General features: G+C 42.1%; 1 pseudogene; it reads left to right on the top strand.

The window, feature by feature from the left end:
* Window positions 1-18,973: 18,973 nt before the first annotated feature.
* LOC101422438 (eukaryotic initiation factor 4A-I-like) lies at window positions 18,974-23,895 on the top strand (annotated as a pseudogene).
* The last annotated feature ends 248 nt before the right edge of the window (window positions 23,896-24,143 follow it).

Genomic DNA, 24,143 nt, shown 5'->3' with positions numbered 1-24,143 from the left:
CTGCACATGGGCCAGCTCCACATGGGTCAAGGAGGCCCGGGGTTTGAACCACGGACCTCCCATGTGGTAGACGGACGCCCTAACCACTGGGCCAAAGTCCGTTTCCCCATTTTATTATTTTAATGCATTTCAAAGTCAATTGCAGACTTCAGTGTACATCTTTCCAAATACAACATGTAAATCATTAGACATCAGTTTGTTTAGAGTTTTTTTTCTTTTGAAGTAAATCTTACAATAAAATGAACAAATTTTAAGTGTAACATTAAATGTTTAGGCAGATGCATACACCTGTGATCTAGACTTTTATCAAGATAAACATAGCAATCATTTCCAGAAGTTTCTTTTATTTCTCTTACCAGTTAACTCTTGCCCCCTTCAGATGCAACCCCAATTCTTTTTTTTTCTTCCCCACCTCAAATGTGGTTTATCCATTTGCCTATTGGTAGGCATCTGGGCTGTTTCCAATTTGGGCCTATTATGAATAAAGCACCTATGAATATTCTTGTACAAATCTTTTCATGGACCCAAGAATGCCTTAGACTAGGTGATTCAACAAGGGCACTGTGGTAATTTGACAACCCAAAAAGGACTCTGCACATTTCCAACCCTCTGTGGAAGGTGGTATGATCTGTGACAGAGTCGCTGCCTTTAATAATAGCATACTTTGATTTCAGCAATATATTGGACCTAATGTCTAGATGTTGCTATAGATAAGACAGAAAAATGTAGACTATACACAAAGTATGTTGGAAGAACACAAAGGAGGTCATTGGGAATGGAATTTGGTGATTGAGAAGGGAAGAAAAGCTTGAAGTAAAGTTGGAGAGAAGACAGGAGGAAGTTCATTTAATGCCTTATTGGCATGGTAAGGAGTTTGAATTTTATTTGCATATATGGAGACAAGTAGGGGGCAGATGTGATTTATGTTATAGAAAGATCACTTCTAGTGCTTGATAAAGAATGGATTGTAAGTATGCTGAATGTGAAACAGAAGATGAATTAAGAGGCTATTGCAGGCGGCCGACTTGGCTCAGTGGTTTGGGCATCCGTCTACCACATGGGAGGTCCGTGGTTCAAACCCCGGGCCTCCTTGACCCATGTGGAGCTGACCCATGCGCAGTGCTGATGTGCGCAAGGAGTGCCGTGCCGTGCAGGAGTGTCCCCCGTGTAGGGGAACCTCATGCACAAGGAGTGCGCCCCGTAAGGAGAGCCGCCCAGCGCGAAAGAAAGTGCAGCCTGCCCAGGAATGGTGCCGCCCACAGGGAGAGCTGACACAACAAGATGACGCAACCAAAAGAAACACAGATTCCCATGCCGCTGACAACAACAGAAGCGGACAAAGAACATGCAGCAAATAGACACAGACAACAGACAACCGGGGTGGGGAGAGAAATAAATAAATAAATAAATAAAACGAGGCTATTGCAGTAGTCCGGAATTATGTTAATTTGGATAAGGATAATAACAGTGAAAATGGAGAGAAGTACCAACATATAAGAGAAGTATTTTTGGAGTTAGAGGAGGTTTTGCTAATGCCAACGTGGGGTATGAGGGAAAGGGAGGAATTAAAGATGACTCCTAGGTTTTTCACTTGAGCAGCTGTGGGGAAATGATGATGGATTTGCTAAGAGGAAGAAGATTGCAGGAGGGAGGGATTTGGGAAGAAAGTTTGGAGAGGTCCATTAATCATCCAGGAAGAGGTGTCCAATAGGGCATGGTATATGTTAATCTAAATCCAAAGATGATTCCTGTGCATGCATATGGAATTTTAATGTTAAGGGGTAAATGAAGTAACTAGAGCAGGAATGTAGATAGAGAAGAGAATTCAGGACAGACTCCTGAGGTATCCCTCATTTAGGGCGTGGGTAGGAGAGGAGAAACCAGGAGAGGAGAATGAGGGAGAGTAGCTAATGAAGTAGGAATAAGCCAGGAGGAGGGATGTCTGAGGAACCAAGAGTAAAGATCGTTCAAAATAAAATTAAGTCAACTGTACTGAATGCTGTTGAGAAGTCAGGTAAGATGGCAGAGAACAGTCTTTTGGATTTGGTAATTTTAGTGGAATGGTGGTCAGCATGGAGAGGAACTGAGGACGAATGGCTGCCAAGTGTTAGAGAGATCACATGCAGATAACTCTTCCAAAATGTTTTATAAGAAGAGAAGAGAGATATCAGAGAGATACTATAGCATATTTCTATGGTGATGGAAATGGCCCAGGAGTGAGGGTAGATGGATGAGAAGGGAGGAATAATTGAAGGAGGGACATCCTTGAGAAAGGGAGAGGGGAGCGAGAATGGGACCTAGAGCAATAGGGAGTGGGTTGGCCCTTGAAAAGAGTGGGGATTGGTCTCCTATTGTAACAACAGGATGGGGGCAGCTGTAGGTATATTTGCTAATGTCACCAGGACAAAAGTTCTGCTCTAATTATTTTATCAGTGACTTTAGGTGAGATCATCAACTAAGAGAGGGGTGTGGGATGTGAGGCTATGGGAGGTTTTAAATTTTTTTTTAAATTTGAAATAATTTAAGATGTACCGAAGACTTACAAAGATAGTACAGAGAGTTCCCATATGCCCTTTACCCAGGTCCCCCCAATGTGAACATCTTAAAAAAAAGATCTATCTATCTTTTTTAAAAAAAGATAATAAAAATTAAAAATAAAAAACATACAGGAAAAAAAAAGAAAGAAAAAAGAATATAGGATTCTTAGAGCCAACTAAGAGTGGAACCACCTGGTTCCAGAGATTATGTTATGGCCTGATGAGAAGGAAATAGAGTGTGGCAAACAGAGATGGACTTTAACCTTTGCTTTATCAGGATCAGAAAAGGGTGGGTTCTTTATGGTGGTGATTTATAAGGTGTGTGCAACAGTCCTGATGAAGCCTGACAGACTTTCAGACCTGGCATTGTTCATGTTCAGTGACATCTGAGGCAACCAAGCCTACATACACAAAAAGGGGAGTTCCATCTTCTGGTAACCAGAAAGGGTTAAACAAACTGTCTCCATGGAGTCTTGTGGAGCTGGATGAAAACTGATGCATTGGCTGTTTGCAGGACACAATAAGGAAAAACACAAGTTTAGGTTGCTTTCCTTTCTGCAGTGATCTGTATGTCCCAGTAGGGATTCCTGAGATGTCCCTAGAAAATCAGCTTATGTAATGGGAATGACTAAATGTCACAAACTTTATTTATTTGCCTACTCAAGATGAGCTGTCAAGTGTAATAGTCCAGCGAAAGCATACACAATACCTATCATCATTGTATTCAAAACTGACTCAGAATGATAATGTTCCTGGAAGTCTGGGTTGCTCACTCTCCTGGTTCTAAGAATCAGCAGTAGTTAAGGACTGAGTGAAAAGAGGGAGAAAGAGTACAGTGAATTAGAGGAAGTGAAAGAAGGAACTAGAGTGTGAATTGAGGAGCAGGGAAGGAGAATATGTCATGTCTTTGTTGGTTCCCTGTTTATAAAAAAAAAAGGGGGGAACTTCCAGGAGTCTGTAGGGAAATTTTGAATACAGATAAAGTAATGACCATATTTCCATTTCCATGCAGAATTTATTAGGTCAACTAGTATCTGGTTAAAATAGTGATGATGATGATGATGAAGATGATGAAGATGATATAAAGTCCTGTAGAAAGCCATTCTACAGGTAGTGTTTTCCCAGTGGTGAGTCACTGACAGAAACTGCTAGAACATAGCTAGTGGTTGAAGAGTAGAGAGTTGGGTCAGTAACCTAGTTGGAGCACTGTTATATTAGGGACGAAGTTTCCATTTCCTCTTTGGTCACCAGGACAGCACAGGAAAAGTAGCATGTGTGTCTCAATGCTAAAAATAGTTCAAGAATATTTCTGACTGGTGAAGGGTTAGTAAACCATTTTGATATGAAGGATATCATACTTTGTTCTTATCCTTAGATACAAAAGTCTTTGTAGGAGAAAGCAGCAGATCTATTGAAAGGATATCAATAACAGTGGAATTATACAAGCTATAGGTGTGAGCTATAGATAAGAACACAAGGCAGAACTTGGCTTGTAAGTCACCAAAGCAGGTCACTTTTAGAAACATTCCTTTCCTAAAGTACAAATAACCACTTGATGTGGGTATGTTGTTGGGTATAAAATAGTGGCAAAAATGTGAGAGCCAGCCTACGAGTGAGCCTTAAGGAAACCCGGAATTACCTAAGGAGAATGGTGTTTCAGAGCAAATTGGTTGGGTGGGGAGATAAAAAGATTCAAACTGAGCCTCCACACTAGTTTTGTTGAGATTCAAATTAAACAAGACAGAGTTCTGGTTCTTCATATGTTCCCTTGAGGAGTTTCTAGCTTCAATGTGGAGACGGATAAGCATACAGATAACCCAGTATGTAGAATTGATCAAATCAGCATTGGTCTAGCCATTATCCTGTTCTGGAAAAGTATAAACATTAATGAAACAGATTGCTTTTCCTTTTTTGCAGTTTATTTTTAAGATTCTTGCTAGTCAAGAGAATTTTCAGAACCTCATTTGGCTATTGGTCAGAAATCTCCCTTAGTAGTTAGTTAATTCAACTGACCATTTGTAAAGGAAGAGAAGGGAAAATGAAACATGTAATAAGCATGCACAATGTGCTTTCTTCAAAGTTATTGCATTTCATCTGTGAACTAGGTATCAATAATTTCCATTTTACACATGCGTAAACTGGCTAAGCATGATCCCTTTGTTGGTGAATGGTGAATGGTGCGCGAAGGCGCTGTCTGTGGGACTCTGAAACCTAGCTATACTCTTTCACCTCATCACATAGCTTCAGGGCTGTCAATCCTAAACTTTACGTCTTGGTAGTCTAAATTTAGAGAAATGCTAATTTGTGTATCACATTAGCTCTGGCACTTAATAACGTCAATTGAGAAAGCAGAAGAAATAGATGCTAAGGCTGCGGAAAGTTCAGAAAGGTCGCCTTGTGCAGACCCCAAAAATGAAGATTATGGAGTATTATGAGAAGAAGGAGAAGCAGATAGAGCAGTAAAGGAAATCCGGATGTCTGCCAAGAGGAATCAGACAAGGGTCAAAGTCCATAGGGCCCGCTGGACCTTATCTCAGACTTACTGAATGAGGCAGAGACTTGGCAGGCTACGAGGGCCCCAAGGCTTACCAGGGGCTGGTGGATAAACTAGGGCTCCAGGGTACTGCTGTACCTGCAGGATGGGATGCAAAAAGCCATCCCTGAATGGAGGAGTGGAATAAGGAGACTTAAACAAGTGGTCCCCAGGCAAATCTATTTCATTTACTTGCATTCAAAAATTCTTACTGAGCTGTGTTCTCACAGGCTGAGGGGAGAGGAGGAGCTGTCCTTCAAGGGCAGGCTACTACCCATTATTGTCCTCACAGTTCTCTCACTTTCATCACAAAGAAGGTTGTTGACTATATTTTACCGCCCATTCATCTATTGTTATGAAGCTACTATGATGTACTAGACTCTGTGGTGAGTGTCAAGATGAATGCGGCATCAGGATAGCCCTTCTCCACAAAGAGGCCACCTAAGCACGAGGAGGCAGAGGCTGGGTGGACTCCTTTTCCCTGCAGCCCAGAGCCTTCCCTGCATCAGGGGTTGAGTACGCCTCATGGCAGAGTGAGAGAAAAGCCCACCCCAAAGAAGCCTTTGGCATCTGAAGGGGTCCCCCAAGGCTGAAGACTAGCAGCAGATGTTCCTCCTGTGTGTTCCTGAGCAAGCAGAGCATTTGATCACTCTGGGACTGTCCCTGCCCATGGTTTGGAGGCTGGAGGCTCGGACAGCCAACTCCCTCTGGAGGACTTAGGCTCCAGGGCTCCCCATAAACCACGGGCAGCTCAGCTCTAGGAGTGAGGCTCCAGGTAGGGGAGGTGAGGGCACCAGGGGCTTCGTAAATGACATCTGACATACCCCAGCCCTTTACAAAGCTTGTTCATGCCTTAAATCATTTGGCCTTCACCACTCCATTGCAAGGGTGACCCAGCCTAGAAGTGATAGCAAGACTAAAATCCGAACCTCTGATGCCAAGTCCATTGTGCTTCTCATGACACCAAGAATTTCCCAATGAAGCATCCAAGACATGCAAGACAGAGAAAGGATGCCCAGGGGATCTCTGGGCTTCCTACCTGAGGGCAGTTGGTTCCTACCCTCAGGAGTGCGCTGGTGTCTGTGGGAAGAAGTGAGCCCTACTTTGGAGGAATTCCCTTCCTGTGATGTCTATGACTACCCAGCACATGCAACATGTTCAGGAAATATCAGCCATATAAACTGCTTTATCTGTCATGTAGCCAGAATCTCAGATCCCTCCCACCCATCCTTTGTCCACCTTGAAAGAGGCCTGTTTTTATTGGGTGAATACTTTGATAGGTGGGTTGAGAAGGTATGTGAGACCTTCCAAGGGTCTGCTTGAGAACAACAGATGGTTGCTCACCTGCTTTCTGAGGGTAGATTCTGTTTACTTGAAGGGCAGTGTTTTTGAACGTTTTGTATTGCAAACCACAATAAACAAACACAGTTTTCATCGTGAATCAGAATACATATTCATACGTGTACATATACACAAAGAATGGCATTTTAACTGAGGGAACAGAATGAGCAAAATTGTAGTGAGGTGCTCATCTTTACATGGAACCTTCATTCTTTGCAATGGGTGTCAAACTTTCTATCTGAACAGCTACAAGATATTTTGTACTTTGCTTTCATCTTGTAAAAACGCCCATCAGGATGAAAGTAATAAACCAGCCAGGCCCTTGTAACCAGAAGAATCTTCCTTGTTGTTTTCCGACTGGGAGTTGGTAGTGGTCATGACCTACCCACTCACTTTGGATCCTGCTGCCTTCTGACTCCTGTCCATTGCCCTATTGCAAGCAAATTATGAGGGGAAAAGCGTGCTGGGGTTATATGCATGGTGCTCTTACCATGGAATACATAAGTGTAGATAGGTTTATATTGTTTCCTCAGTTCAGGAGATCACTCAGAATTCAGAAACTATATTGGTTGTGGGTGTGATGTCAAGGGCAACACCACCATTGACCCATTCCCTCATGCTTCTGGGGGGCAATTCCAGATGAGAACTTCACTTAATAAAGTCCTCTGGTTACTCCAGAAATTGTTTCCTTCTGCTTCCCTGCTTTGGTTCTCATTGCAATTGAGATTTGGTTCTCATTGCTTCTGACAGTAGAGCAGCCTGCAAAGAGCCTTGGCCTAGATCCTTGTCACCACTGGGGCCATGCTCTAAGTATGATATTGGATTAGTCATTCGTTTGGGGACTTAGCTTCCACCTCGTTCACATGGGAATTCACTCCAGTACTTGTTTCACACCCAACAAGGCTGAGTTAGTGAAGGCTCGATACTACAGAATAATTCTGGTTGTTGATGCCCTCTGGCCCAGTTAGGCATTTCCCATCCCATCTCACCGGTGCCCAGTGCAATGAACTTGTGCTCTATTTTCTATGGCTGGGTCTGTTCACAACCCTTATTTGCATCTCCAAAGTGGGACCTTATCTTCTCCAGCTGTTTCCTTGGATATAATCTTAGGCTCAAGAAGCTATTAGAGAGACAATGTGTTAGTGTACTGTACCTCCAAGCTTAGATATTTACATATCTGGGCCTTCTGGAGATAATGTCTTGGAGGAAAGCGTTTAGAGGCAGCAGGGCCTTTTAGGACCTTCCAAGTCACTTCACTGATGCCCAAGGCTAGCTTGGGATTATGTTACTTATTTATTTAATACATATTCATTAATCAGTTTCACTGTGCATAACTCTGTTCTAAGTGCTCATTGTGTCCAGGAAGAAAAATACAGGCCCTGTAATCAAGAAGCTACAAATCAAGAAACTTTATCATGGTGCTGAAATCTATGATGCAACTGGGGTGGAGGAAGTCCATGGACTAATCTCCAGGAGTGAAGTGTCTTTGGGGGAAGTAAATCACTTTTCTTTCAGGACTCCAAAGTTCAGTATGGATAGTGATCTCTTCTTGAACGTCAGAGAGAACAATTATTATTTGAAAGCATCCACAGCAGGCCAATGAGTAAGCGTTTCAGCTGAGGGAGCACTTTGGCTAATAATTAGGCATCATTATGATTATATTTTAATTTCTCATGCAGGTCTAGTCAACAAATTATAATAATTTGGACATTCACCTACAATATTTTAGTAATTTGTGAAATGATAGCTTGCAGAGAGTCATGCCTTAACTCCTTAAATGGTCTTGTCAACCCTAGAGTTTATGGCTTTGAAGTTAAAAACGTAGAGAAAAGCTTATTCGTGCAGCAGGCAAGTTCTGACACTAATAAATTGCAACTAATTCCAAAAGGAGCTTATAGTTAGGTGCTCAGAATTACAGGAGACCTTCATTCTTTGAAATGGTTGTCATACGCTCTACCCCAGTGGTTGTCAGGTGGTACTGGCACTGCCTCCATTTTATAAATATGGGCAGGGTGCTTGGGTAACTTCCTGGAGTCATGCTGGTAGAGAATGGCAGATCCAGGTTAGAGCCCAGAGAGAATACATCCATTTTCCATGAATTAGTTCTGCTCTAGATACATATCTGTTTGGTAGAAGCACAGTCTTCTAGATGATGCCAGTAATTTATGAATTTCCTGTGGATGGAAACTCCAGAGGTGAATATAGATAGCATCACACTCAAAAACCTGAGTGGCAGTTGGCCTTGCCTGATGGACCTCATCTTCACATGGGCTTCAGCGTCCCCTCGTCTACATTTGTCTTAACATGCACACACAAAAAGATTTGTAATTATAAAAGTAACACATCCTCGTAGGAAAACTGAGAACTATGAAGAAGAAAACCAAAATCAACCATAATTCCATATCCTTTCTTCTTCCTTTTTTAAAGATTTGTTTTATTTATTTCTCTCCCCTTCTCCTCATTGTCTACTGTGTCCATTTGCTGTGTATTCTTCTGTGTCTGCTTGCATTCTTGTCATGCGGCACCAGGAAACTGCGTCACTTTTTTTGTTGCATCATCTTGCTGTGTCAGCTCTCTGTGTGTAGTGCCACTGCTGGGCGGGCTGTGCTTTTTTTGCATGGGGCAGCTCTCCTTGCAGGGCGCACTCTTTGCACAGGGGACACCCCTGCATGGCAGGGCACTCCTTGTGCGTGGCAGTGCTGAATGTGGGTCAGCTCACCACACAGGACAGGAGGCCCTGGGTATCGAACCCTGGACCCTCCGTATGGTAGGCAGACACTCTATCAGTTGAGCCACAACCGCTTCCCTCCATATCCTTTTAATAACCATTATTAACATTTTGTTATACCTCCATCCATATATTTATTTATTTTTAGCAACTATTTTATTTAGGTTTTTGTTTTAAGATATTTATTTATATTAATATTTAGTGAATGTTAGTTACTTTCTTTTTTTTTTATTTTTTTATTTTATTTTATTTTTTATTGACTTTGTAATAATATTACATCAAAAATATATATGTGAGGTCCCATTCAACCCCGCTCCCCCACCCCCCCTCTCCCCCCCCCAACAACACTCGTTCCCATCATCATGACACATCCATTGGATTTGGTAAGTACATCTTTGGGCACCTCTGCACCCCATAGTCAATGGTCCACATCATGGCCCATACTCTCCTCCATTCCATCCAGTGGGCCCTGTGAGGATTTACAATGTCCGGTGATTGCCTCTGAAGCACCATCCAGGGCAGCTCCATGTCCCAAAGACACCTCCACCTCTCATCTCTTCCTGCCTTTCCCCATACCCATCGTCCACCATGTCCACTTTTCTCAATCCAATACCACCTCTTCTATGTGGACATTGGATTGGTTGTGTCCATTGCACCTCTATGTCAAGAGGAGGCTCAGATTCCACATGGATGCTGGATGCAATCCTCCCATTTTCAGTTGTAATCACTCTAGGCTCCATGGTGTGGTGATTGTCCTTCTTCAACTCCATCTTAGCTGAGTGTGGTAAGTCCAATAAATCAGATTGTAGGTGCTGGAGTCTGTTGAGGTTCAGGACCTGGCTATCACATTGTCAGTCCAGAGATTCAAATCCCCTAAATATATCTTAAATCCCAACGTTAACTGCACCTCCAGCACATTAGCATGAAAGTCTTATGAAGGGAGATCCCATCTGAGTCCAGATTCATCACACATAAACACCATTTCCAAAGAGGGGCCGTTAGTTACTTTCTTTAAGAAAATTTGGATCATGCTGTAGTTTTATAGACTGATGGTATATTTGACACCATACCATAAATATTTTTCCATGCCATTAAGCATCTTGAAAAATATGATTTTTTAAAATTAAAATTAAAATTTTTATTGAAGTATGTCATTCATACATGAACACACATAAACAATAAGTGCATAGTAAAGATTGCAAACTTACAAAATAAACATACATAACATCATACAGGGATCTCATCCATCACCCCTCCACCAACTCTTCACATTGGTGTGAAACATTTGTTACAAACTATGCAAGAGCATCATCAAAATATTACTACCAACTATATTCCTTATCTTACATTTGGTGTATTTTTCCCCCAAACCATACTATTTTTTAAAAAAATATATTTTTGTTACAGATATTGTGAACTTGCAAAACAATCATACAGTTGTGTAGATTTCCCTTACAACTCCACACCCTGGTAGAATACTTGTTATAGATAATGAGATAATATCATCAGACTATTACCACCAATCATGGTCTATAGCATACATATGGCACACTTTTTCCATACACCTCCATTATCAACACAGTACAGCTTGGCATTGATGCAAAAATATTATAGTATTGCTGTGAACCAGTCTATAGGTCACACCAATTGTAGTTTTCCCATGTTTCTCCATATTCTCATTTCCCTGCAATAGTGATGTACATCTGCTCTACTCGCAGAAGGACTTTAAGGGTACAAATGCAAGAGAATCTTTCTGTGAGCAAAAACATGATTTTTAAAAATTATTGCATAGTGTCCCACTGTATAAATATGATGTAATTAAGTAATAATCTTCCTATTCTTGGACATTTAGATTGCTTCTAATTTTTCACTGTATACAATGTCAAGATAAACACATTTGCATATAAACCTCTGTGTCTCTTTTTCTTAGAATAGATTCTTTTTTTATATATAGATAATTGATTTTTATATAGATAATTGATTTTCTTTAACAAAATTTCAATGGAGAAAGCAAAGCCTTTTCAATAAATAATGTGTTTTTTTTAAAGATTTATTTATTTCTCTCCCTTTCCCCCCATTGTCTGCTCTCTGTGTCCATGCACTGTGTGTTCTTCTACATCCATTTGCATTATCTGGTGGCACTGGGAAACTGTGTCTCTTTTTTGTTTCATCATCTTGCTGCATCAGCTCTCTTTGTGTGTGGTGTCACTCCTGGGCAGGCTGCGCTTTTTTCACAGGGGGTGGCTCTCCTTACGGGGCACACTCCTTGCATGTGGGGCATCCCTATGCGGGGGCGCCCCTGTATAGCATGGCATTCCTTGCGCACATCAGCACTGCGCGTGGGCCAGCTTATGACATGGGTCAGGAGGCCCTGGGTATCGAACCCTGGATCCTCTACATGCTAGACAGATGCTCTATCAGTTGAGCCACATCTGCTTTCCAATAAATAATGTTCTAAAAATTGGACATTACATGTGAAAGGGGAAAAAAAGAGAAACTTGAGCTTTAACTTGTACCACATACACAAATGAATTTGAAATAGATCATAGAGTTAATGTAAAGTCAAAAACTATAAATTTTTTACAAAAACACACAAGAGAAAATATTTCTAACCTTAGATTTAGGCAGGGATTTCTTAGAGAGAGCACAGAAAACATGGACCTTAAAAGAGAAATTGATAAATTGGACCTCATCAAAGTGAAAAGTTTCTGTTCTTCAAGACTCAGATTATGAGGAGATAAACCTCAGTGGAGAGAAAATATTTCCAAAACACACATCCATTAAGGTACTTGTTCCTGTCCGATGTTCTGGGAGAGTTTTGCTGCCCCAGGGTACAGAGAGTATGGAGCACATTCCCCAAGGAATAGGGCAGTTATGGTCAGCACCCCACAGGTCTGAGAGGGGTGGATTGTCCCCCAAAGGCTAGGCAAGGCCAGGTGGTCAACTCATTGCTCTGAGAGGGTTGAGCCTGTATGCCAAAGGTTAGGGGGAATGTTGTCTTTACATCACTGTACTAGGGGGGGTTTTGATGTTGGAGTTTTGCTGTTGGAGTTTGATGCTGAAGTCTTAAGCTGGAGTTCTGGGAAGTAAGCTCACAGAGGAAAGGGAAGCCAGTGCAGGAAGAAGCAAGCCCTGGAAAGAAAGGATCCTTGAACCCAGAGAGAAGCAAGACCCTGGAAGGGAAGAACCCAGGAAGCCTGAACCCTCTCAGCCATTGGCAGCCATCTTGCTCTAACACGTGGAAATAGACTTTGGTGAGGGAATTAACTTATGCCTTATGACCTGGTATCTGTAAGTTCCTACCCCAAATAAATACCCTTTATGAAAACCAACCCATTTCTGGTATTTTGCATCAGCATCCGTTTGGCTGACTGATACAGTACTAGTATCCAGAATTTATATAGACCTCTCACAACTTAATAATAAGAAACTAAAGAAACCCATTTAAAAGACAGGCAATAAAAGTTGATGATGCCTAGCAATATGTTCAAATGCTCAGAATGCTAACAAAAGAGAATAGATTCTTTTTTTAAAAAAAGATTTATTTTTATTTATTTCTCTCCCCTTCCCCCCAGTTGCCTGCTCTTTCTGTCCATTCACTATATGTTCTTCTGCATCTGCTTGCATTATCAGGCAGCGCTGGGAAACTGTGCCTCTTTTTTGTTACGTCATCTTGCTGCATCAGCTCTCTTTGTGTGTGGCTCCACGCCTGGGCAGGCTGCACTTTTTTCACAAAGGACGGCTCTCCTTGCGGGGCACATACCTTGGGCGTGGGGCACCCCTACACGGGGGCACCCCTGCGTGGCATGGCACTCCTTACACACGGCAGCACTGTGCGTGGGCAAGCTTACCACACGGGCCAGGAGACCGTGAGTATCAAACCCTGCACCCTCCATATGGTAGGAGGACGCTCTATCAGTTGAGCCGCCCTGCTTCCCAAGAATAGATTCTTGAAGTGGAATTAATGGGTAAAAGTGTGAACATTTTTAGCCTCTTGATTCGTACATACAAATTGCTTCCCTGAAAGGTTATATCTGTTTAAACTTCTTGCTCCTGCACATAAGTGTGTGGTTCTTTCGTACATTTGCTTTCATTGAATATTATTATGTTTTAAATCGATGTCATTTTGACAGGCAAAAAACAGTATCAAGTATTGCTTTTATTTGAATTTCTTGATAATTAGTGGTGTTTGTTTATTAGCTATTACACTTTCTTTTCTGTAAATTATGTATTTGTATCATTTGCTTATTTTCTATTGAAATCTTAGTGACTTTTAAAATCAATTTTTATAAGCCCTTATCTGAAAACTCTGTTAAGTGTTTTTCCCAGTTTGTTGTTTGACTTGTAATTTTATATTTTTTATTTATAGAAGATTTACATTTTCATATAGTCACATCTATTAGAACTTTTCTTCCATCCCTTTTATGCTTAGAAAGAGATTTCTCATCCAGAGAGCAAATAACTATTTGTTGAAATTTTATTCCAGTTTTTTCATCATTTTATTGTGTACATGTAAATAGTTTACATTAATTACATGTAATTTACATGAAATGGATTTAATATTGGGACATGGCATGAGATCAGGATGTTAAATTATTATTTTTTTTCTAAGTGATCCATTTTTCCAATACCACTTAATGAATAATCCATCTCTTCCCAATAGACTTATGATGCTTGTTTTATATGTAAGTTCTGGTTTTAGACTAATACCATTTTATTAACTTGTAGTAATTCATACATAGCTCTACATTTCTTTTCCATTTTATTTTAAAATTAGGTTGATTTAGCCAATAGTAAATATCTTGACTAAAGAGGCTTTCTTTCCACTTACTCATATGTCTCTCCAACCAATGTTTACTGGGTCAGCTATAGTCCTGATATTAAGATGGATAAGACAGGGTCACGCTCCTCAAGTGGTTGTGGTCCAGGTCTTGGGCAGGTAGAGATGATTAGAGTAGATGATCAGTGGTATAACATGGAAATATCAAAATGCTATCTGAACATAGAGAGGATCACTGAACTCTTCCCAGGGAGCAAAGGAAAACTTTACAGAGGAGGGGATGCATAAACAGTCCTGAGGATGAATAGGAATTTGTCAGGCCAACTGAGGAAAGGGCATTCCAGGAAGAGGAAAAGGTTTATACAAAGGCCTAAGGGTGGGGAAACTATTGACAAGTTCAAGAAGCTTTAAAGTAGGGGGGTGGGAGGAATACAGGAAACTCTTATATTTTTTAGTGTAACAGTTTTTTGTGATGTATATATCTTCAAAAAAATATAATTTACAAAAATGATGTGGTGGGGAATGGAGAATAGGTTATATGGGAACCTCTTATGTTTTTTTCTTTTAAAGGGTTATTTATTTATTTATTTATCTCTCCTCCCCCCCCCCGCCCTGATTGTCTGTTCTTTGTGTCTGTTTGTTGTGTCGTCTCCTTTGTCTGCTTCTGTTGTTGTCAGCAGCACCGGAATCTGTGTTTCTTTTTGTTGCATCATCTTGTTGTGCCAGCTCTCCGTGTGTGTGGCGCCATTCTTGGGCAGACTGCATTTTCTTTTGTGCTGGGCGATTCTCCTTATGGGGCGCACTCCTTGCGCGTGGGGCTCCCTTATGTGGGGGACACCCCTGCATGGCACGGCACTCTTGTGCGTATCAGCACTGCACGTGGGCCAGCTCTACATGGGTCAAGGAGGCCTGGGGTTTGAACCGCGGACCTCCCATGTGGTAGACAGACGCCCTAACCACTGGGCCAAGTCCACTTCCCATTATTTTTTTAATGTAACATTCCTTGTGATCTATTAATTTTTAAAAATTAAAATAAATAAATAGATAAATAATTTAAAAAAACAGAGGGAAAAAAGAAGCCTTAAAGTAGTTGAATGTGGCTATATTACAGGGTGCATATGGGGAGATGATGGACTATGAGGGTGAAGGTAGAGGCTAGATTATACAGGCATTTGGATTATATCTAGATGATGAATAATCCAGGTAGTGATGTGGTCAGATATTCAGAGAAATTCCTTTGGTAGTGATATAGAGGACTGATTGAAGGGGGAAGAGGATTGAAGTAAAAGGAGAGAGTAAAGAAGGGCCTAATCTAAGGTACTGGGCAAGGAAGGAGTCATAGGGAAGGGGTGCACAGACCCAAGAGGTGTTTGGCTGTCAACAGGATGTAGGAGATTAAAAAAAGGGAGCAATTTAGGGTACTTCCATTTTTCTGCAGGGCAAATGGTTGTACCATTTACAGAGTCAGGGAGTGTAATGGTTTGGGGATGGATCAAAAGGGGAGAATGAATTCATATTTGATTTTGAGGTGCCTGTGGTTCATCTAGGTACAGATGTTAAGCACGCTGTAGTCAGCATGTGTGCAGAGCTAAGAAGAATGTTTTAGCATAGATATATGGGTAGATATTAGAATCATCACAGCCTAAGTTCATAGCTGAAATTTTAAGTGTGTATGAATTAATCTTCTGAGAAGAAAAGAAAGCTGAGACTAGAGCTCTGAGGACACCAATATTTGAAGGACAAACAGAGGAAGTAAGGCCTTAAAGAAGAGTGAGAAGAAACAATTAGAGAAGTAAAGTACCAGAAGACAGTGGGGCCAAGGAAATTGGAGAAGTTTTCAAAAAAGGAAGGGGCAGTTAAAAGAAACTAATGAAGCAGAGAGTTCAAGCTGAGGCAAGAACAATTTAGTTCTTCATGTTTGTCCATTGCATTTGGTCATCAGGAGATTGTGGTGATCCTTAGCTAGAGAAGTTTCAGTGGAGTGTTGGGAGGCAGAATACAGACTAGGTGGGAACAAATGGGAAATGAAAAGGTGGAGACAGTATGTGCAGACTTTCCACTACCTCAGAGTGAAAAGTAGAGGGCATACACTTCAGTTCTCCAAACATTTATTTGAAAGCCTACTGTGTATCAAACACCAGGGAACAGGGGAAGGGGAGAAGTGAATGAAGACATAGTCTTTGCCGTTAGCACTTCATGCTAATGAATGAAATAAATAATAATAATTTTGAGACCATGAAGGAGGAACAGAGACAAGGATGACAGTATGTGGGAATGAATGATGTGAGTTCAAGACATATTTAATCAGGACACCCAGTAATGCCTGAATCCTGGTCTCAACCAGCCATTCCTTTCTATTTCCACTTGTGTACTACCCCCTAACTCATTCTGCACACAGCAGTTGAAGGGATCTTCTCAAAATACAAATCTAGTCATACCGACTCCACTCCAGTGGCTTTCCATTGTTCTGATGATGAAAACCCTAATTCCTAACACTCTCAAGACCCTGTTTATTGTGGCCCCTGCCTCCCCCTCCAGTGTCATCCAGCCCTTGCTCTCCAGACTATCTGTGCTCCAGCCACTCTGGTGTTCTTTCTGCTCCTCCAGTCTCCTTTCCCTCCCTCATCCCCCTGCAGAGCCTTTGACCACATGCTGTGTTCTCTCTGAAATGTTCTGCCCTCTCGGTTTGTTGATTAATACCTATTCATCCTTCAGACCCAACGTGATCATTGTTTCCTCAGAGAAGCCTTCACTGAACCTACCAGACAGTTCAGAGCCTCCTAGAGTCCTAAGTATCTTTCTATTTTGGTTGCACTTTTCACACATGTAATTTTGTATATGATGGATTATTTGATTATTGTCCAACTCTCACACCAGACTATGAGCTCTTTGAAAACAAGTACTGGGTATTTTTTTCTCCATTATCTCCAGCAATTAACACAAAATATAGTTTATGCACACTCTTGATAAATATGGTGATGCATGAATAAATTATCGAATGGCTGAAGGTCCCCATAGGAAAAACATGCACAGAAGTCTATGACAAAGGAATACAACATTATAAGTGAGGCTTTGGCCTCAAAGCCCAGGGCTCTAGGAGGATCCGGTGAAAACAGATAGACAATATAAGAAACTAGTTTTGCCTGGAATATGGGTGACATAAAACAAAGAACCCAAACAAACCTACCTTGCCTCCTTCTATCCTAATTCCCTACCTGAATCTTGCTTATTCCCACTCCAATAGAGAGAAAAAGGTAGCAATTCAAGAGTGTAACAACCCAAACAACAACTACAGTGTTGGCCTCAATGTTTGGTTGTTCTTGAATCAAGAGTGATATTTTTTTCAGGGAATATATGTAGCTCAGTGGTTGAGTGCCTGCTCCCCATGTACAAGGTCCTGGGTTCAATCCCTGGTACCTCTTTAAAAAAAATAGTAAAGTCAAACAGATTCTTTCTCCTAAATAGCTAAATAATACTTGAATGAGCCTGTTAAATTGTGCCTCAGTACAACACCTTAAGGGCATGCAATCATCCTCATGCTTTATTTCCAAGTTGTGCATAATTTTTCTTAATGGCACTGAAGCTACTGGCAAGAAAGTGGTTAAGGTGGTGTGGCAGTTTGATATTATTTATGAATTCCAAAAAGGAGAAATTGATTATGTTTGCAAACTGTTCTATTCCTCTGGGTGTGGCACCCTTTGATTGTTTTGATTCAGCTGAAATGACTTTGATTAACTGATGTTAAGATTAGGACTTTGATTTGAACACATCATTAGGGTATGCAAGTTTGAGTCCCTGCCCTCCTTGGTGGGCTGATAAAACAGATTTACACGGAAGTAGATGCACAGAAAAGCAGATACGTGAGAAGAAGATACATGAGGAAAGAGAGAAGTCTCCATTAGACATGGCAGAGGCCCCGGGGAGAGAGATGAGTCTGATAGTTTATAGTTGACTTTGTGAAAATAACAGAGCCGCTGAGCCTGGAAAGAAGTGGGCAAGAGAGATGAGCCTTATGCCAGGCTATAGCTGAGATCAGAAGAAGCTGGGAATATGGAGCCTTAAGAGGAAGAAGGAAGGCTGAATCCTCACAGACATCATCCGCCATTTTGTTTCAACACATAGAGAATGACTTTGGGTGAGGAAGAACCAGTTATGGTACCTTGAGTTGGACTCTTTAGGGCCTTGTGACTATAAGCTTCTGCCTCAAATAAACACCCTCTATAAAAGCCAATAGAGTTCTGTTACTTTGCATCAGCACCCCTTTGGCTGACTAATAGAGTTGCTATTTATGATGTCAAGACTGGAGAGGAGACAAAAACAAAAACAGAAGGAGGCTGATGGACTGAGACAAAAGGGATCAGTCAAGGGCAGGCAGTCTTGAGGAAGTCCCAAAACAGATGCATTGAGGGGAAGGAAGGAAGAAGATGGAGGAACAAGAACTTGTGCTGGGAGATTAAAAAGTGGTGCAGTTCCAGAGGCTCGCAGGGGCCAGGGAATGGACACAACAGAGGATTGCTGAAGTGGGCTGCAGGGAAAGAAAACTGGGTCATGAATCTAAGGAGCTAGGAGTCTCATCTGGGTGTTGGATAGTGTCTACCTGGCACTTGCTTCTAGTCCCTCCTGAATCAGTCAGGATTAGATCAGTGAAGCAGAGAATTTATGAGGGACATAGACTTTTGGGTCTATTACAGGGTGCTGTAGAATGACTCCATTGTGGGAACTGGTGCAAGACTGGAAGGCTGTTGTCCTCACATCTGGTGTTTACCTGAAGTGACTATAGGCAGTTAGACCAGAGTCAGGAAGGAAAGCTGGGCTTGGATGAGAGCAAGGACAAACCGGACCCGCAAGGACAGCTAGTACCTGTGAGGACAAAAGAAGACCCAGGTCCAATTCTTATCACTTCCAACGCTGCTGCTATGGGTGCCCTGCAGGAGAAACTGGCTGGCACCCTTCACCTAGAGGGGCACACCCTTTTCACGGAACTTGGAGACGCTGAAGGAGTTGGGCGTGAACTAGAGGAGCTGTGGGCCTGGTGAGCTAGCAGATACCTGGCAATGCAGGTGAGCTGCCACAGTGTCTGTGCCCTGCATCTGTAGTCAAAACATTAAATTCATGGCTGCTACTTCACTTACCTCTTCCAAAGATCACACAAATTTCTCTTGGGCCAACACTAACCTGGAATACACAGGAAAGGGAATTCTGGGGAAGTGTAGTTCCTGCTTAGCTAAGTTGACACTGGACAAAGCCACCACACTCCTGCACCATCAAACACAGTGTCTGGGAACAGACCATACAGAAGGTACTTAATAAAGTGGAGGTTTTGCTATTAAAAGGTGCCTTTAGAACAAATTTCTGATGCCTGCAGCAACACAGATGGATCTCAAGAACATTATGCTGAGTAATAAAAGCCAGACACAAAAGATTACATACTGTTTAATTCCATTAACATGAAATTCTAGAAAGGCAAAACTGATCTGTGGTGATAGAAATCAGAATTAAGTTGCTGAGATATGGGTGGGGTTGGGAGGGGAGTGACTGTGAAGGGGCACAAGGAAACTTTGGGGGGGATGGAATATCCTATATGTATTTTGATGGAGGTATGAGTTACACAAGTTTATGCATTTGTCAAAACTCCCTAAACAGTCCTCCTAAGATCTGTACATTTTATTGTCAGTAAATTATACCTCAACTTTAAAAAGAGGAAAAAAAAAAACTAAGGGAGTGGATGTGGCTCAAACAGTTGGATGCCTGCTTCCCACACAAGAAGTCCTGGGTTTGGTTCTAGATGCTTACTAAAGAAGATGGGCAGACATAATGAGCACACACAAGGAGCAGACAAATGAACAGACACAATGAGCAGGGAGCAGATGTGGTTCAAGCAGTTGGGTACCTGCTTCCCACATGGGAGGTCCCGGGTTCGGTTCCTGATGCCTCCTAAAGAAGACGAGCAGACACAATGAGTGGACACAATGGGCATACAATGAGTGGAAACAATGAGCAGACAGGTGGAGGAGCTATGGAGAGAAATCATGGTCATTCAGGCTTTGTAACAACACAAATAAAGAGGTTTTTGATGTAGTGTAGTCTTTTTTTTTTTTCAGAGATTTATTTTTATTTATTTCTCTCCCCTTCCTGCCCCTGATTGTCTGCTCTCTGTGTCCATTTGCTGTGTGTTCTTCTGTGAGCGCCTCTATCCTTATCAGTGGCACTGGGAATCTGTGTTTCTTTTTTTAATTTATTTTTTATTTTTTATTTATTTCTCTCCCTTTCCCCCTCCCCCAGCCCCCCCATTGTCTGCTCTCTGTGTCCATTTGCTGCGTGCTTGTTCTTTGTCCACTTCTGTTGTTGTCAGCGGCATGGGAATCTGTATTTCTTTTTGTTGCATTATATTGTGTCAGCTCTCCATGTGTGCAGCACCATTCCTGAGCAGGCTGCACTTTCTTTCACGCTGGGTGGCTCTTCATACAGGGTGCACTCCTTGCGTGTGGGGCTCCCCTATGCGGGGGACACCCCTCCCTGGCAGGGCACTCCTTGCGCGCATCAGCACTGCGCATGGGTCGGCTCCACACAGGTCAAGGAGGCCCGGGGTTTGAACCGTGGTCCTCCCATGTGGTAGGCAGACACCCTATCCACTGGGCCAAGTCCACTTCCCTGTAGCATTGTCTTTAAAAAAAAAATGATGCTCTTTCAGCTGGCAACCGACTAATAAGTAGCCAAGGAAAACACACTACATTGTGTGCCTCTTGTTTGCCTGCCTGGCCATTTTAAGAGACTGGACTCCTCAGTGAGCTTTCTCACTCTAAGATTGGCAAAGTATCCGCTCAGAGTGTTTATGTGTGATGAATCTGGACTCAGATGGGATCTCTCTTCATAAGACTTTCATGCTAATGTGCTGGAGGTGCAGTTAGTGTCGGGGTTTAAGATATATTTAGGGGATTTGAATCTCTGGACTCACAATGTGATAGCCAGGTCCTGAGCCTCAACAGACTCCAGCACCTACAATCTGACTTATTGGGCTCACCACACTCAGCTAAGATGGAGTTGAAGAAGGACAACCACCACACCATGGAGCCTAGAGTGATTACAACTGAAAGTGGGAGGATTGCATCCAGCATCCATGTGGAATCTGAGCCTCCTCTTGACATAGAGGTGCAATGGACACAACCAATCCAATGTCCACATAGAAGAGGTGGCATTGGATTGAGAAAAGTGGACATGATGGCTGATGGGTATGGGGAAAGGCAGGAAGAGATGAGAGGTGGAGGCGTCTTTGGGACATGGAGCTGCCCTGGATGGTGCTTCAGGGGCAATCACCGGACATTGTAAATCCTCACAGGGCCCACTGGATGGAATGGGGGAGAGTGTGGGCCATGGTGTGGACCGTTGACCATGGGGTGCGGGGGTGCCCGGAGATGTACTTGCCAAATGCAATGGATGTGTCATGATGATGGGAGGGAGTGTTGCTGGGGGGGGGGGGAGAGGTGGGGTAGGGGTGGTAGGGTTCAATGGGACCTCATATATATATATATTTTTAATGTAATATTATTACAAAGTCAATAAAAAAAATGCTGTTTGAAAAAAAATAAAATAAAACAGCCTCCAACACCAAGATTCCTTTCTATCAGCCATAAGAGAGAGCAAAAGGGAATAGAAGTAAGGAGGGGCCCAAGGTAAAAGTACTAATAAAACAACAAGGCATAATGCATGGTGGGGATGGTAGCACATTGTGAATGTAATTAACACCACTGAATTGTCTACTTGCAAGTGGCAAAAATGGGGAATTTTACATTGTATATGTGTAACCAGAATAAAAATAAAAATAAAAATAAAAATAAAGAATAGAACTATACAACACAAAGAGTGAACCCTAATATAAATTATGGACTATAGTTAATAATATAATAATTATAGTAACATTGGGTTCATCAGTTGTAATGAGATAGTACACTAATGAACATGTTAATATAGGGAAAATGGAGGGGGTGCATATACGGGAAATTTGTACTTTCTGTAGGATTTCTCTATAAACCTACAACTGCTCTTTAAAAAAAGCCTGCAGTAAATTAACAATAAAACATTATTGGGGAACCCTGTCACATTCCCCAGTGGAACAGCAACAATCCCCCAATTGCAAGGGCAATGACCAGTGAAGAAGGATGGCCCAATGATGGGCCCTTAATACTAATGACTATGCTTATAAGCCTGTTGTGCTTGAAATTTCAACTTGGCCCAGTGTTGCAGGGTGCCTAAGAGTTATCTCCTGAGAACCTCCATGCTGCTCAAATGTGGCCACTCTCTAAGCCAAAATCAACATATAAACGCATTACCTTCCTCCCAGGGTGGGACATGACTCCTGGGGATGAGCCTCCCTGGCACCAAGGGATTGCTACCAAGCACTGACCGGTGATGCACATTAATTTTCATCTAGAGATGAAGGGAACATGAAAGGATAACAGAAAATAAATATACTTTTTAAATGTCTTTATGTAAGAAATGGAGGCAAAATCAGACTTACATATTCAGAATCATGGTCTCCTAAACAGTCCTTAAATATGGTGATGATGGGCACTATGTAGACTTAATTTTATGATTTTTCATGTTTGAGAATCTATTGCCTATAACACAAAAACAAAGATGCAGTCTGAAGACTCAGAATTCTTTGAAATGCCTTTGTAAGGTTTATTTAATGGAAATTAAAACCAGAACTAAAAAAACAAACCAAACCAAACCTAAACAAAAAAAACTTAGCTTCTAACTCTATATGCGAGTTAAGATTCCCGATCCAGAGACAATGGCCCTGATGGGATGGAGCCCAAAGATGTCATCAAGAGTAACTGAAATGAGATTGTCAACAGCTTTGGTGATATGAATCTCTTGGTGTCCCTCCTCCATGATATCTACACTTATGGTTTTGAGAAGCCCTCTGCCATCCAGCAGTGAGCCATTCTTCCTTGTGTCAAGGGTTACAACATGGTCACTCAAACCCAATCTGGAACTGGGAAAACAGCCACTTTTGCCATATCAATTCTGCAACAGATTGAATTGGATCTCAAGGCCACCCAGGCCTTGACCTTGGCTCCCGCTAAGGAACTGGCTCAGCAGATACAGAAGGTGGTAATAGCATTAGGAGATTACATGGATGCTTCCTGCCACACCTGTTTTGGGGGCACCAATGTGCATGCTGAGGTTCAGAAACTATAGATGGTGACTCCCCATATCATTATGGGTACCCCAGGCTGTGTGTATGATATGCTTAATCTGTGGTACCTATCTCCCAAATACATCAAAATGTTTGTACTGGATGAAGCTGATGAAATGCTGAGCTGTGGAATCAAAGACCAGATCTATGACATATTCCAAAAGCTCAACAGCAATACCCAGGTGGTTTTGTTGTCTGCTGCAATGCCTTCCGAAGTGCTCAAGGTGACTAAGAAACTCATGAGGGACCCCATTCAGATTCTCGTCAAGAAGGAAGAGTTGACACTGGAGGGTATCCACCAATTCTACATCAGTGTGGAACGAGAAGAGTGGAAACTGGACACATTTTGTGACTTGTATGAGACCCTGACCATCACCCAAGCAGTCGTCTTCATCAACAGCCAAAGGAAGGTCAATTGGCTCACTGAGAAGATGCATGCCCGAGACTTCACTGTCTGCTATGCATGGCGACATAGACCAAAAGGAACGAGAGGTAATCGTGAGGGAGTTCCATTCTTGTTCTAGCAGAGTACTGAGTATCACTGACCTGCTGGCCAGAGGCACTGATGTGCAGCGGGTTTCTTTAGTCATCAGCTATGACCTTCCCACCAACAAGGAAAACTATATCCACAGAATTGGTTGTGATGGACGTTTTGGCTGTAAGGATGTGGCTATTAACATGGTGACAGAAGAAGACAAGAGGATTCTTCGAGACTTTGAGAACTTCTACAACACCTCCATTGAGGAGATGCTCCTCAATGTTGCTGACTTCATCTGAGGGACCCCAGCCAGGTCATTCCTGGGGGGGCTGAGGAGAAGCAGGAAGGGGGAGGGAAGGGAGCCAAGGGATGGACATCTTGTCAATTGTTTCTTTGAATAAATGTCACTTTTTGAGGCAAAAGAAGGAACCATGAACATTGTAGAGACCTTTTTCTTTGGGGTAGGCTCTTGCCCCAGGTGCCGTCTCTTCTCCCCGCCCCCCCCCAAAAAAAAACACTAACCCATTTCCTTAATCTAGTCACCTCC

The sequence above is a fragment of the Dasypus novemcinctus genome, chromosome 17 (genome assembly GCF_030445035.2).
Source record: "Dasypus novemcinctus isolate mDasNov1 chromosome 17, mDasNov1.1.hap2, whole genome shotgun sequence".
NCBI lineage: Eukaryota > Metazoa > Chordata > Mammalia > Cingulata > Dasypodidae > Dasypus > Dasypus novemcinctus.
The sequence above is the reverse complement of the archived record's forward strand: the minus strand, read 5'-3'. Positions and strand labels throughout refer to the sequence as shown.